Here is a 16,094-nt window from a genome sequence, read left to right as displayed (position 1 = left end):
AGTTAAGGATGCAGTGTGACTATGGAAATGACCGGGATGTCTTCAGGACAAGAGGCCATAAAAATATTGATTGTCTTTAAAAAAAAGTGGTCTAGTGTCTCACTTAACCTCCAAAAAAGGGTAAACTGAGACAGACCAGATAAATTAGTGGGGTAAAGTGAACCACCTCAGGTGATAACCTTACTCTTTCTATTTTAAAACATGATTTAAACTAGTTTAAAACGTGATGTTAAGATCCTAAAAGCTTGATTAAGAACCACACATTCCAAATCTAATATTGCTGGGGCTAGTAAGACGCTTTTTTCCATGGGTGGCCTAGTGGCTACACCAGGTTGTCTTCCTGGTGTAATTACTTGGCATCATGGCTTTCAATGTACACTCACCGGCCACTACATTAGGAACACCTGTTACAACTGCTCATTGAGGCAAGTTTCTGATCAGCCAATTACATGGTAGCAGCTCAATGCATTTGTGCATGTAGACATGGTCGAGATGATCAGATGCAGTTCGAACTGAGCACCATAATGGGGAAGAAAGGTTAATCAAATGACTTTGAAAATGGCATGGCTGTCAAGCCGAAAGGGCTTGATTTAAGTATTTCAGAAAATACTGATCTACTGGGATATTCACACACAACCATCTCTAGGGTTTACAAGGAATGGTACGAAAAAGAACAAAATGCAATGTGCAGCGATTCTGTGGGCAAAAAATGCCTTGTTGATGGCAGAGGTCAGAGGAAAATGGCCAGACTGGTTTGAGCTGATACAAAGGCAACATTAAGTCAAATAACCACTCGGTACAACCGAGAATCCCTGATTACACAGCACATCAAATATTGAGGCAAAGGGGCTACAGCAGCAGAAAAACACATTTGGTGCCACTCCTGTCGGCAGAGAACAGGAAAATGAGGCAACAATTTAGACAGGCTCACTATAAACGAGACTAGAAGATTGGAAAAATGTTATGTGGTCTGATGTGTCTTGATATCTGAGTGATTCTACGATTCCCCTACGCTTTTGGCAAAAGCAAAATGTCAATTATCAGTATTTTTTTTCAACTAAATGACCTAGATGTTTACATAGTGTATATATTTAAGTTTCCAAACAAACAAATTGCCAAGCTTAATCTTAGATCATTTGGTAAATACTCTAATGAAAGCGAACATTTGCTTAATTATTTTGTCAACAGTGTTATGGACAAATACTATGTCATTTCAAACATATATAAAAATACTACAGAGTTGAAACAATATATGTTTGAAAGTGCTTATGTCCCTTAGCAGTAATGTTGTCATTAATCTGAGCAACTGATATAGAAAATGTGATTGTTGAGCTTCATAAGTAGGATTTTATGAGTCACTGTGATACAGACTGACACATTTTTCATCATAAATCCCTGTAACGTCTGATTTGAATATAGTTACCCTCCTTACACAAGACTTCCTTCTCCAGAGATAATCCCTAGTGTATGTTCATAGGATTTTTCCAACACATAAGGGATCAATAGCGCAAAAACACTTTCAAAACAGTCAACGGTGTTACTCAACTGTGTTACGGTCAACAGTGCAGGGGAACAAGTCGGCACTTTTTAGGAGAAAAAAACAGAGCAGACAAACCCATCTCCCTAGAACACAAATTATTTTGTTTGTTTGTCTGTCAATATGGATATAAATTGGCAAAAACATACTCCTCCTCAAACTGTCATCAGTGTTGCCAGATTGGGCTGGTTCCCGCCCAATTGGGCTGCTTAGGATGGCCGTGTGCGGGTAAAAATGGCATCTATCAGAAAAACCTTCCCACTGCCATATAAATCAATAGAATTGGGCGGGTTTTTAGGGCGGATTTTGATCATTTTTTGGGCTGGAAGTCATCAGTCTCATCTGGCAACCCTGACTGTCATACTTAATTGTAACACCATTGACGGTAACACCGTTGACATTTCAGCCATTTTTATGGTGTTGTGCTAACTGAGGACCTCAGAAGTTCCACCACAACACCTTAATCAATTCATGTATCTGTATGCTTTATCTGTGTTTTTCTACATGTGATTTCTTATTCAAATTCTTATGAATATGTTGATAACACAGTTGACAGGCAATTTTCCCGCTATGAGAACATGAAAAAGAATGGATTAAATTATGGAAGGATGGAGCTCAAAATTTACCAAAAAGTCTTCCCGTATCCTGCCAAAGAGGTTATGACATCACGTGATGTTATTCGTATGGCCTAAGACCAAACCATTACTGATTTATGGAGGAGGTTTCAGACCGTGACACGGTTAACACAGTTTTCGTGGACACACACAAAATGGCAAATTTCATGTATAATGGAAAGGACAGTGGTCTTTCTGACAGTTTTGTCATATTGTGATGATTACTGTGAATCAACATTTGCAATCGTCTTGGGCAAAACAAGTTTCTTTACATGCTAATATGAAGACTGAATCTGACATTTGGAAAACAGGACGGCATGAAAACGCCCAAAACTAGTATTAAATATTCATTCTTGCTGAGGGAAATAATGCTATGTCTACACTTTCTGTATTATATGAAAGATAAATGTTTTCTAATGTCCAAAACATCATTGGATGCAGTTAATAGTTAGTGGAATTGCCAAATAAAATCCACGGACTTAAAAGTGTAGGCGAATTAGAGATCACTCATCTACTGCAACACTCGGGTGGAATGGTCAGAATATGGCGTCAACAGCATGAAAACATGGGTCAACCCTGCCTTACATCAACGTTTTAGGCTGGGGATATAATGGCATAAGGCAGTGTTTCCCAAACGTTTTTGTCCTGCGTACCCCCTAAGCCATGTTATCATATGAAGAGTACCCCCCTCACGCATGCTCTATATCTATTCTGCTATCCCAAAGTGGCTATACTCCATGTATTTGTTATTATTACATTTCTCCACGTACCCCCTGAGGTGTGCTCGTGTACCCCTAGTGGTACACGTTTTGAAACAGTGGCATAAGGATATTTTCTTAGCACAATTTGGGCCAATTAGTACCAATTTATCTTTGTTGGAATGCCACAGCCTACCCGAGTATTGTTGCAGGCAGTTCAGGCAGTTCTGAAGGCAAAAGGGGGTCCAACCCAGCATTAGAGAGGTGTTCCTAATGAAGTGGCCGGTGAGTGTATATATGACTAACAATAAAACCATCTCATTGAAATATTAAAGAGCTAATTAAAATGTGTTGTGTTTTGTAATGACGTTAAATGTCTCACTTTACCCCATAACATGTGTCAATAATTTGATCAGCATCAATCATTTGATTTCATATGTTGGAGGTTCAAGAATATGTTGTAATTTTATAATTATTTCTACCTGAATCTGTCATAAATTTATTCCAAAACCTAGATACAGCTTGTGTCTTGCGTTACCTGGTGTCTAACATAGACATTACAATTTTGGTGACAGTAAGGTTATAACATAGGTGCTGCGCTAAGGGGTTAACAAGCCATATCAAGACTGTAACTTACCATTCTCTGTATGTTGTGGACACTTCTGTGTGGAATATGAAGACCAACCAATTACAGTTTTGGGGAAAGTAAAGCCATCCAATGAAGCCCCATTACAGAAGTTAGCTAAAAGGACAATACATATGGGTTATTAATTGACTTTGAAATAAATTGGATCATACCTGGCTTGTGACCATTGCACAGCACATCATTACAAAGAAATCACAATTGATTACTTAGAATTGGAAAAAGGGAAACAGTAACATCATATTACGGTGTAAGACGCAAATATTCATCTTTGTAGTATGAACTTCATTTATAGGTTTTGCAAATGATGAAGAGGTGAAATGGTCTCATGAATCATTTGACCTTCAATAGGTGAGAAGGTCACATATCGATGCTGGTATGAGAGTGCATTAGGGCTTTGGTTATGATCTGCTCACTGATGTAAAACAATGATTAAGGTGCACAGCTTTTGGTCCAGATCTGTCACACTTTAATGCTTTTATGAAGAGTTTATAAATTCATTGTTACCAAAATGCTATTGCCATGTCTTAATCTGTTACTTTAGACTCTGTAAATCTACCGTTGGTACAAATAAAAGTTATCTAATCCAATCTATGTAATCTATAATGTCACAGAAATGTTGTTTATTTTAGCAAAGAGGGAGTCAGATTGCTGGCCTGGCAATCCCGTCTGCACCAAAAGGCTTTGCTTAACAACAAGAAAAGCATGATGATAACACACACACACACACACACACACACACACACACACACACACACACACACACACACACACACACACACACACACACACACACACACACACACACACACACACGCACACACACGCACACAAACACACACACACACACACACACACACACACACACACACACACACACACACACACACACTGGAATCGCTCCATGTGACTGCACCTTACGTGCACTCTCAGATCTCCACTACCAGGAACTATTTGCATCATGTGACTTTGTGCACCTCCAAATGCTGCCACTTGACTACTTGACAACAATGGACTATCGACTGCACTGTGTGTAGTACTGCATAGCCTTTACTTCAGTTTTTTTTAATAGTATTTTATTATTGTTATTAATACAGTGAGTCCAATATGTATTTGATCCCTTGCTGATTTTGCCGGTTTGCCCACTAATAAAGACATGATAAGTCTATAAATTTATGATAATATGTATTCAAACATGGAGAGACAGAATATCAAAAAGAAATTCCAGAAAATAACTTAAAATAATATATTTTAATTTATTTGTATTTAATTTAAGCAAATAAGTATTTGACCCCTCTAGCTAAAGAAGATAAAGTGCTTTGTGGCAAAGCCCTTGTTGTCTAGCACTGAGGTCAGATGCTTCTTTTAGTTGATGACAATGTTTGTACATATAGTAGAACATATTTTTGCCCATTTTTCTTTGCACATTATCTCTAAAACACTAATAGTTTGTGGCTGTAGCTTGGCAAATGGGAGGTTCAGTTCTCTCCATAGAATTACTATGGGGTTAATATTTGGAGACTGTCTAGGCCACTTCACGACTTTAATATGCTTCTTATTGAGCCACTCCTTCGTTGCTTTGACTCTATGTTGAGTATTATTGTCATGTTGGGAGATCCAAAAATGGCCCACCCTTCAGTGTAGTGGTGGAGGGAAGGACGTTTGCACTCAGGATTGCACATTACATGTCTCCCTCCATCCATTCGTTGACGATATGAAGTTGTCCTGTGCCTTGGCCAGACAAACACCCTCAAACCATAATGATACCACTTTCATGCATGATGGTGAGGAGGGTGTTCTTGGGATCATAGACAGCAGTACTCTTTCTCAAAACACATTGAATTGTGATAATGCCAAACAGCTTGATTTTGGTTTCATCTGACGACAGCACCTCCTTATCATATCCTAAACCAGTCTGATGTCCGTTGGCAAACCTCAAGTGGGACTGCACAGGTTCCTTCTGAAGTAGAGGTACCATGTGTGCACTACAGGATTTTAAACCTCTGTGGCATTAAGTGCTACCAGTAGTTTTCTCAGTGATTTTGGTCCCAGTAGCTTTGATATCATTGCCTAGTTCATCCCGTACAGCTCTAGGGTGATTTCTTTATGTTCTCATGAGTATCAAATCCCTACAAAAGGTCAAATCTTGTATAGAATCCCAGACAGGCTGATGGATAGTCATTTTATATTCCTCACATTTTGGAAGAAATGCATCTACAGCAGGGTCAACAAAGTCTCTTTCTTGTGGCTTTGCAACCCATTTAATCTTTGTTCAGGTCTAAAATCGTGTCCCTGATATAATTTGACCACTCTTTGGTCTTTTCCATGCTGGTGAGGTTGGAGTGTAACTGATTCACTCATACTATGGACTGATTCTGCTGATTCAATGTGTCTTTTATGCATGTTAGTATGTACAGGTGTCTTTAATTCAGATGACAAGTTGATCGGAATTGCCCATCTGGTCTGTGGGCCCGGAACTGTAATCAGTTGGCAGGGGATCAAATACTTATTTTGCTCGATGAAATGGAAATAAATTAATATATATTCTCTTCAGTTAATTTCTGGATTTTCTTTTTGATATTCTGTCTCTCCATATTAGAATACATAATATCATAACATTTATTGACTGATCATGTCTTTGTTAGTAGGCAAACCAACAAAATCAGCAAGGGATCAAATACATATTTGACTCACTGTATGTATTATATTCCTATGTTAATTGTTATTTATACTCTATCACTTATTGCTACTGGTTTATCACTGGTACACCACTGTCACTCAACAATGTTAAATACTCAGTTATTATTTATTACTTCACTTTACTATTATTGGTCCATCACTGTTTCTAGTCCTGTCTTGGACTTTGATGTTATTCTGTAAATGTCAGTCCTGTGTATCTCTCTCTCTCTCTCTCTCTCTCTCTCTCTGTCTCTGTCTCTCTCTCTGTCTCTGTCATTGAGCATTGTGTTGCCCGTCAACAGTGTACTTGTACGCTAAAAAGTGTGATAGCCTACCAGTAGTATCCACTGTATATGTGCTGCTAAGCAACCAAAGGTGAATACTGTATGTGTGCCTTAATATAATGTATCATCAAAACACCAATAAGAATACCTTATAAACAAACAAAAAAACCTTATAAACAAACAAAAAAATATTCCTACCAATTTCACAAGTCTCACCAGTCCACTCATCCGGACAAATGCAGACTCCGTTTTGCAGGTCTCCATTTACACATATCAGGGGAGCTTGGCTTGTTGTGGCAGGTGTTAAGGTGGTAGTATTAGTAGTTCCTGCAGTGGCGGTTGATGCAATTGTAGTTGGTGCCGGAGTTGACGTGAGAGTAGTTGGTGCCGGAGTTGACATAAGAGTAGATGGTACCGGAGTCGACGTGAGAGTAGTTGGTGCTGGAGTTGACATAAGAGTTGTTGGTGAAGGAGTTGACGTGAGAGTAGTTGGTGCCGGAGTTGACATAAGAGTAGTTGGTGCCGGAGTTGACATAATAGTAGTTGGTGCCGGAGTTGACGTGAGAGTAGTTGGTGCCGGAGTTGACGTGAGAGTAGTTGGTGCCGGAGTTGACGTGAGAGTAGTTGGTGCCGGAGTTGTAGCAAGTGTGAAGGTAGGCGTAGAAGGAGCAAAGGTGATTGAAAGAGTTGTGGTTGGAAATGTTTGGAAGGATGTTGGAAAAAAGGTTGAATGAACAGTTGTTGGCTCAGGAGTTGTAAAAAGGGTGGAGGTAACAATAGCAGTAGCAGTGGTATGAGTAGTTGACGGTGGTTCTTGGGTGGAAGCTAAAGCAGTTGAGGTTAGAGGAAGTTCTGATGTGAAAGTAGGAGAGGTTGGTGGGTGTTCTGGGGTGGGAGTACCAGGAGCAGGAGGTGCTGTAGATTCTGGGATGGAAGTGGGTTCAGGAGTGGTTGGGGGAGGCTCTGGGGTGGAAGTGGGTTCAGGAGAGGTTGGGGGAGGCTCTGGGGTGGTAGCAGTAGTCGGATTGGTTGCAGGAGGTTCTGTGGGGATGGTGAAGGAAGTTACATTAGGAAATGTTGAAGTAGGTTCTGTGGAGATAGCCACAGCAGTGGTTGGAGAAGGTTCTGGAGTGGGAGTAGCAGGAGCAGAGGAGGGCAAAGGAGGTTCTGTAGTGAAAGTGGAAGGATGCAGAGGAGTGGTTGAAGGAGATTCTGGGGTGGAAATGGGTTCCGGAGAGGTTTTGGGAGGTTCTGGGGTGGAGGTGGGTTCAGGAGTGGTTGGGGGAGGCTCTGGGGTTGTAGCAGTAGCAGGAATGGTTGTAGGAGTTTGTGTTGTAGTGGTCGAACTAGCCACAGGAGTGGTTGAAGGCCATGGAGACGGTTCTAGGGTGGAAGTCACAGCAGGAGAGGCTGGAGAAGTTTCTGTAATGAGGGTGGAAGTAATCTGAAGAGTGGTTGGAGAAGGTTCTGGGGTGGAACTAAGAGTGGTTGAATGTGGTTCTGTGGTGGAAGAGGGTTCAGGAGACGTTGGGGGGGGCTCTGTGGTTGTAGCAGTAGCGAGAATGGTTGTAGGAGGTTCTGTGGGGATGGTGGAGGAAGCTACAGCAGGAGATGTTGAAGAAGGTTCTGTTGAGATTGTGGAGGTAGCCACAGGAGTGGTTGGAGAAGGTTCTGGAGTGGAAGTAGAAGTGGTTGGAGAAGACTCTGGGGTGGAAGTAGGCACAGGAGTGGTTGTAGAAGTTTCTGTAATGAGGGTGGAAGTAGGCAGAAGAGTGGTTGGAGAAAGTTCTGAGGTGGAACTAAAAGTGGTTGAAAGAGGTTCTGGGGTGGAAGTGGGTTCAAGAGGTTCTGGGTTTGTAGCAGTAGTAGGAATGGTTGAAGAAGTTTCTGTGAGGATGATGGAGGAAGTTAAAGGAGGAGATGTTGAGGGAGGTTCTGTTGAGAATGTGGAGACAGCCACAGCAGTGGTTGGAGGTGGTTCTGGGGTGGAAGTCACATCAGTAGTAGTGGGAGGAGGTTCTGTTGAGATGGTCGAACTAGCCACAGGAGTGGTTGAAGGCCATGGAGAGGGTTCTGGGGTGGAAGTCACAGCAGGAGAGGTTGGAGAAGTTTCTGTAATGAGTGTGGAAGTAGGCAGAAGAGTGGTTGGAGAAGGTTCTGGGGTGGAACTAAGAGTGGTTGAATGTGGTTCTCGGGTAGAAGTGGGTTCAGGAGAGGTTTTGGGAGGTTCTGGGGTAGACATGGGTTCAGGAGAGGTTGGGGGAGTTTCTTGGGAAGTAGCAGTAGTGGAAGTGGTTGATGTAGGTTCTGTTGGAATGGTGGAGGTAGCCACAGGAGAGGTTGAAGGAGGCTCTGCAGTGGAAGTTACAGCAGGAGAGGATGAAGGGGGCTCCGTAGGGAGGGTGGTAGTATGTCCAGGAGTCGTGCGTTGAGTAGTTACTGCAAGAGTGGTTGATGGATGATTTGAAGTAACAGTTGTTGATGGAGTAGGTGTGGCATCAGATGTGGTCAGTTTAAGACTTGTTGTAAGTGGGACTGGTGGAGGAGTTGTTGCAGAGGTGTAAATGGTGGTACGATCAGAAGCATGGGTAGTTGTGGTGAGGAGAAGATTACGATATGTAGGCAAGGAAGTTGTTGCAAGTATAGGGGTTGTAGCAGTTTGATGGGATGTGGTCACTGGGGAAGTTTTAGTGGATGCTGAATATGTTGTTCCTAAATGAATTATGTAATTAGGAGCAGGGATACTTATGTTAAGGTAGGTGACAGGAATGTGAAGCTTAAGGGCATTGTTGGGGGTAGCAGTTGTCGGATCAGAAGTCTTAAAAACTGGGTTTGTGTTGGTTTGGGCAGCTGTAGTAAATATTGCTGTAACAGAAAATAAAGTGTGATTCTTAACGCACAGTTCTTTGTGTTATGTAATTCCTCTGTACAAGTAATGCAAAATACCATAGCACACTGTATGTGTACACACATAGTGTGTTGTACATAAGGGAAGCCTTTAAAGAATAACTATAAGGAGTTAATGAAAGCACAAACTATTTTGTACATACAACAGATTTGTTTCTAGAAAAAGCAAACCAAAATGTGGAATTCAATAGGTACAATACTATTATGTCAAAAGCTTAGTACAGCTTAGTGCCGAGTACAGCACATACATCAGCTTTGCCTGTAGCAATCAAAATGAAAACATTAGACCACATAACCACCATATAAGAATGATAATGACACAAACAACACTTTCTAAAACCATATATAGATTAATACAGCAGGAAAACATTGAAGCATCCTATAAATCTTTATAAAAGTACACTATTTGAAGTGTTACCAACAAAAGGTTTGTGCTGTAGGCTGTACCTATGTATGCCTTATCCTATAAGCTTATATTTTCCTATCCCCAGGTAAGATGGCAAAGTAGTCCTACCTGACAGCAGTACAGGTATGATGAAACCGTGGAGCATTTTTTCAGCGTTTTGCTCAGGTGCATGTGAATGTCTTAGTCCTACATGTTTAAATACTGATTTCCTGGTGCACACTTGGAGAGAATGGCAATGGCAAAAGGCCCTGGTTAATCATTTCTAAGGGAAAGGAAACGCTATTCCACGTATCTCTACATGCAGCCTAGAGTGAGAGGAAAACGGCAGCCAATTAAGTTCCAAAACGATGCACAATACCTCCTCACACAGCTATTGATTTACACAAGCTTTGTACACCTCTGTGGAAAAGACTTTCTGTCTGTCATAGCACAGCTGAGACACAATGGAGGAATTTATTGCCACGATGAATATGATGGAATGAGCTTTTGTAAACATAAACATGGTTAATACTTCACCAAACTGACACAGTTCACATGACATTTTACACCATGAGTACCACCATTTCCCCAGTTGTGAATGACATTGTGTAACCCCAGATGTTAACCTTATATGACAATGAATAGCCAATGCGGGAGTATGACTTGGGACACAAAGCTGGCATGCAAGCTAAATAAGTATCAGATGGCTAAGACAGAGGTATCTCTCTCTTTACTGCATACCCCCTCCCATCGGTCAACCAACCAATCAATCAATCAATCAATCAATCAATCAATCAATCAATCAATCAATCAATAACATAACACTCTACAACTTTCCATTATGTTGTGAGACATGTTCTACTCATACTCAGTGACTCACACAGTATATCATTAACATCTGCACTAAATTGACATTTCTACAGTCAGCACCACACTGACATTTGAAGCTTGCAAAACTGGAAATTCAAGTCCTACGGTTTAAGGTGCCTCTTTGAAAATGATGAGTTTGACAAGGGTAAAGTAATTAAAAGTGAAAATACAACAAGTTATTCACCTGTCAAATGAGAGACAAATTCAGAGAGAGAATAATGAGAGATTTGAGGATCTGTATTAATTTTACATAATGTAACCTTGATTCCTTGATTGATTCATTGAGTCCTTTCACTCATCAAAATGTGGCCATGAATTATTAAAAAGTTCCTCATTTTCTTACTGTATAACAGAACATACTCAGTGTGTGCAAATGATGGACAAATTGAGGACATTACATAAGGACAGCAAACAAACATCAGTCATGCGCTGTTGGGAAACCTCCAGATGTCAAGGAGCCATTATTACCTGTCCAAGCCCAGAACAATACATCAATAAAACAGTTTTACAATCTGCCACAGTCGCACGGCCTAAATGTGTGAAAGGGCCTGCCAGACGAAGTCAGTGTAAGGAATCTGAGGAATTAATGTATGGAAATACAAAAAATCAATTGAAATAGGTGGTCATTTCTCCTCAGCATTATGAGTAGCAGCAAAGAAATGGATTACCGCATCAGACAGCAACACTGTGTCCACAGCTGAAGTGACTAGCGCAGCACTATGGCTCTCTGTAATGTCATAGCAATGTTGTTATGATGTGGTTAAGCATTTTCAGCAAGTGTATAGGGTCGCCGGTGACCCCTACTGCATTAAGAGGCTACAAAGGGCGCATTAGGGATTTGGTGGCTCAGTGGGCTATGGCATTGCACCTCTACGCTGGGAACCCGGGTTTGACTCCGGCCTGAGCTCATTTCCCAATCATTCCCCATCTCTCTCTCCAACTGTCAGCATCAAAGTCATGCATGTTAATGCTGTGTTTGTGGAAAATGCACTGTAAAGTGCTCAGTATGACAACAGTTAACAAATGGGCTGGAGATACACTGCATGTTTACTTAACGTTAAATCAAGTTGTGTCAAAAATACATTGAAAACAATAGGCTTTGGGTAGAATGTTTGCAGCACTGGCCAGCCACATTGATTAGGCCTACAGTAGAAACTAATTGTTAGCAGATATGTTGTTGACTTAACACTTAATTCAGTGTTGCCCCACGGTCATAGGAGAACTGTATTTGAATACTGCCATTTGATATGATAAGCAGCTGCTGGCATACTTTGTTTGAGAAGGGAAATTATCAAAGGTGCAACAATGCAAATGAGGCCAAAACAGAGGCACATTTGTTTGCAAGGGAACTACAGGAGCAGAGGCCGCTTGAATATGACATCACACACCACACCACATAACAATGTTTGGCTGATGGTCTAACATTTCTTCTTGTTTCAATCAGTTCAAAAATAATGACTGAGTGTACTGTCAGTAATGGACAACCTGTTTTCATGAGCTACAATCTAGCGCTACATATTCCAAAAGAACAGGTTTTAGCATACCTGCCCAATTGGACAGGTAAACCAGGTCTTTTGAGATTGCACATCATTGCGTATTGCTTGTATTTAGTGTGCTGTGCCAACAATATTGCTTATCTTAAAGGTGCACTGTGTAATATTTTTAGTAGTTTATTTCCACAATTCATGCTGCCCATTCACTAATGTTACATTTTTCATGAATACTGACCACTGGCATCAAATTCTAAGTATTCAATATGACTGGGAAATTTGCACTTTTTATACATGAAAAGAGGGATCTTCTCTATAGTCCGCCATTTTGAATTTCCAGAGATAGGCATTTTCAGCTGAAATACGTACTGTACTTTGGTCATACTAGTAATTATTTGTTCATTAACCAGTAAATATTCATGCAAAGGTCAAATTTTGCAGTAGACAGCACAATTCCACTGAACAGTGTAGTTGCACTACTCAATCTGCCCACTATCTTACACAGCGCACCTTTAACATGCTTTACACAGCCAGTAGGCCTATACCTCTACAAGATAACTACAGGTTCTGGGACTTTGTAAACTCAAGTCTGAATGTTTGTTGGCAACACTAACAGCAAAAAAAACACATTCATAAAGTTCTGAAGTAGGTTCATGTATGGTATTTAGTTACTCATCAAAATGCATCTCAACATGCCAAGTACAGTTATGCTTGGGACATCACTCCCTCCTTTCCTCGGCAAGTTGTATCGGCACATTCCAGGAGTATACTTGTTTGAATTCCCCCAAAGCCCTTGTTTATGTCAGTCAGAACGGGTGTTTCTCCCACACTGTGCATTGCCCAGAAGGAACAAGCGATAGCTCACATTCTTTGCTGCTTCAAATGCCCAACAGCATATTTTTACATAACACTGGAGAATATTGCAGTTTAAAGGAGCACTCCAGACAATTTCAATATGCTGTTGTATTGGTCACGCTACCCTTGACTTGTCAGTACCCGGTGATGCTGCTTTTTTTGGCTCAGACCTTTCCGAGATTTGAAGATACAGGATGTTGGTATTCCTGCTGGGCATTGCTGCCTGACGCACCTCCACCAGTGCACTCTATGCAAGTGTATTTCCCTATACACCTTTGGGCTGGAACGGGTCATCAGCTGGGGACCACCAGTCATTGATGTTTCGCTCCTTTAACCCCAGGACATCGACATGGTGGCGGAGCGATGGCAGGGATCTCTCCCTGCCAACCCCTGCTGATGCCCTAGGTGTTCTGCCCCCACCCTTTATCTCTCCTCCTTAGCCATAACCAGGAGCTGCCCTTCTCTGCCTCCTCCGCTAGCTCCTTGATGGCTTTCCGGTTCCCTGCTCCTGTGCAGCCAATGTCTGGAAGCAGGCGAACTGTTGAGGAGCCCACAAAGCCCCGACACCCCACCTCAAAAGGGCATATAATGGCTTTCCAGCCAGCCTCCTGACACTCTGCTGCCAGGTCTGCATACTTGGAACGCTTGCGTTCATTGGCAGCCTCCATCCCTTGTTCCCACGGGAGTTCCACCATCAGGATGGTCTTGTCTGGAATTGACCACAGGATCAGATCTGGTCGGAGCGATGCTTCAACTGTCTCCCTGGGAAACTGGAGCTGTCTTCCCAAGTCTACCCTCATGGTCCATTCCCCACTGGATGAGAGAAGTCTTGGTGTTGCTCTCTGATGGGTGGGTTTGGGGTTCTCCCCAGCTCTAGCAAAGGGGATGGGCCATCTTGCTGGGGCAGGAGGTTGGCTGTTGGCCTGTTGCCTACATGCCTCTGCCACCTCTGCCAGTTTCTTTAGTACCAGGTCATGCCGCCACCTGTAGCACCCTTGCGACAGGCCGTCTTGCATCCTGAGAGGATATGATGGAGGCTTGCATTGATGGTGTTGTACAGGGGACAGCTTTCTTCCGTGCCAAACACCATAGTTGGAGGTTTCGGGGGCAAGGCAGGGTATCATAGGTGGACTTGATTAAAAAGCTCAGTCTGGCTTGGGGGGTCTTCCACAGATCTGCCCATGATATGGGCCTGCCTGATACACCTTCCCAAGACATCCAGCTTCCCTGCCGACTCTGAGACACTGCTTTGACGCGCAGCCGGTCTTGCTCCGTCCTTGCCACCTCTGCCACCACCATGGCTTTTCTCTGCTCCTTGGAGGCCTTGGACCAGAAGAGGGGGGTCTCACCTCTCCCCAAACCTGCTCGACCCTCCTGGACTCTTCCCATGACCTCCTGGTGTTTCAACCTGCTGATGGCACTGTCGACCTCCTCCTGGGCTTTCCATTTCCTTCCTGTTCTTACTTGGGCGCCTGCCGCTCTCACTAGCTGATCGGTGGAACCCCTCAGCTCAAGCACAAGTCGGGCTTTTTCCTGCCTGTATCCTTGGCTGATGGACTGCAATGGCAGTTGCAACATGTTCCTCCCGAAGAGCCCCACGTCCGACAGGCATCTTGGTAGCCCCAGCCACTTCTTGATGAAGTCGTTGGCTAACCTGTCCATCTTATCCGCCATTGAGGAGGGGACCTTGCACATTTTCAGCGGCCACATCACCCTTGGGTACAGTATGAATTGGTAGGGCCATACTTTGTATTTGCCAGGGAGCTGGCTCTTGCTAATTCTTGCCAAGCCTTCTGCAAGCTGCTTCCTCACTGCTTCTCCCATCTGCTTGTTGAAGAGGTCTGCCGTGTAAGTCCGATCGAGGCTACGGATGGACTGACTAGACAGCAACGGGATTTCTTCGCCACCTATGATGAAGATGGTGTGGTCGTTCCTGATCCCTTTTCTAAGGGACAGGGTGCGTGACTTTGCAGGTTTGATTTCCATCCTTGCCCAGGTCACAAGCTATGAGTTAAGATATGAGCGATTCTAATGGGGGCAGCTTTTGATTACATTTCTTAACATAGGCCTACTCCAAATATTTTTCCAAAAGGTATCACTGTTTGCTAGTTGTCTGTTGATGTTGCATAACCTTTTGGATGTTTTTGGGAATAAATCAAGATGTTTTTTTAAAATGTAAACAAACACCTGCCTCCATTACAATGACCAGGATCTCGGAAAAGGCTGAAGAAAAAAAACAAATCTCAGGTACTGACAAGTACATGTGTGAGCATTACAACTGCATGTTAAAATTGGCTGAAGTTATCCTTTAAGGTTTCGATTATGTATTAGGTTCAAACACTTGCTTAATGTTTTGATGTTTACAGCTTCTTCCTCAGAGTAATGGCTGTCCCACTTTGCTTCACCTGCAAGCTGAGGGATGATGCATTCTGTAGAGTCCCAATTCAGCACATTATGACATGTCATGACAACATGGAGATGCTATTGGGGACGGATGTAACCACAGGAGACCAGCAGAGCTGCGTGCCGGACTTAACTCTCAAAGTGTTTACCCTTTGGCTTGACGCGGAGACCTATTTGTTGGGACATGAGCTAATAAAAACGTTTTTCTTTTTTTACAGGAGGACTCTACGAAGACGATTGCGTGATTTTTATCTACATTATTCTTCCCTCGTAATCACATAGACTTCAATTTGGATTTCCCCATATGTTTAACCATTGCAAAGACTAGGATGTTTGCTTCGACTACCAGGTGCCATATATCACTGAAATTTATCACTCAAATCACCATGCCCAGGCATGCCATTGACCTATTTCCTGAATGAATTATACCTTTATCATATTTGACAAAATGTCAACCTACTTTAGCCGCTCTCTGTTACTCTTCATGCTACAGAAATTTCTTAGACATAGGTGTCATACTGGAAAAACATAATATGTTGGAACAATAATTAGAAACTTAAAGATTTGTTTTCAGTGTACTGAAATGGCAAAACCAAGATCGATAGAAGAGTACAATCAGTCATGTTTACTGATCTGAAGTTGTTTACTTGGTGGACGAACAATGTTCCAGGAGGTGCTTCTTGTAGATAAAGTTGCATAAACCTAGCAACTGCCATTACAGGTGGCACA

Source organism: Engraulis encrasicolus, chromosome 12 (assembly GCF_034702125.1).
Source record: "Engraulis encrasicolus isolate BLACKSEA-1 chromosome 12, IST_EnEncr_1.0, whole genome shotgun sequence".
NCBI classification, from domain to species: Eukaryota; Metazoa; Chordata; class Actinopteri; order Clupeiformes; family Engraulidae; genus Engraulis; species Engraulis encrasicolus.
The sequence above is the reverse complement of the archived record's forward strand: the minus strand, read 5'-3'. Positions refer to the sequence as shown.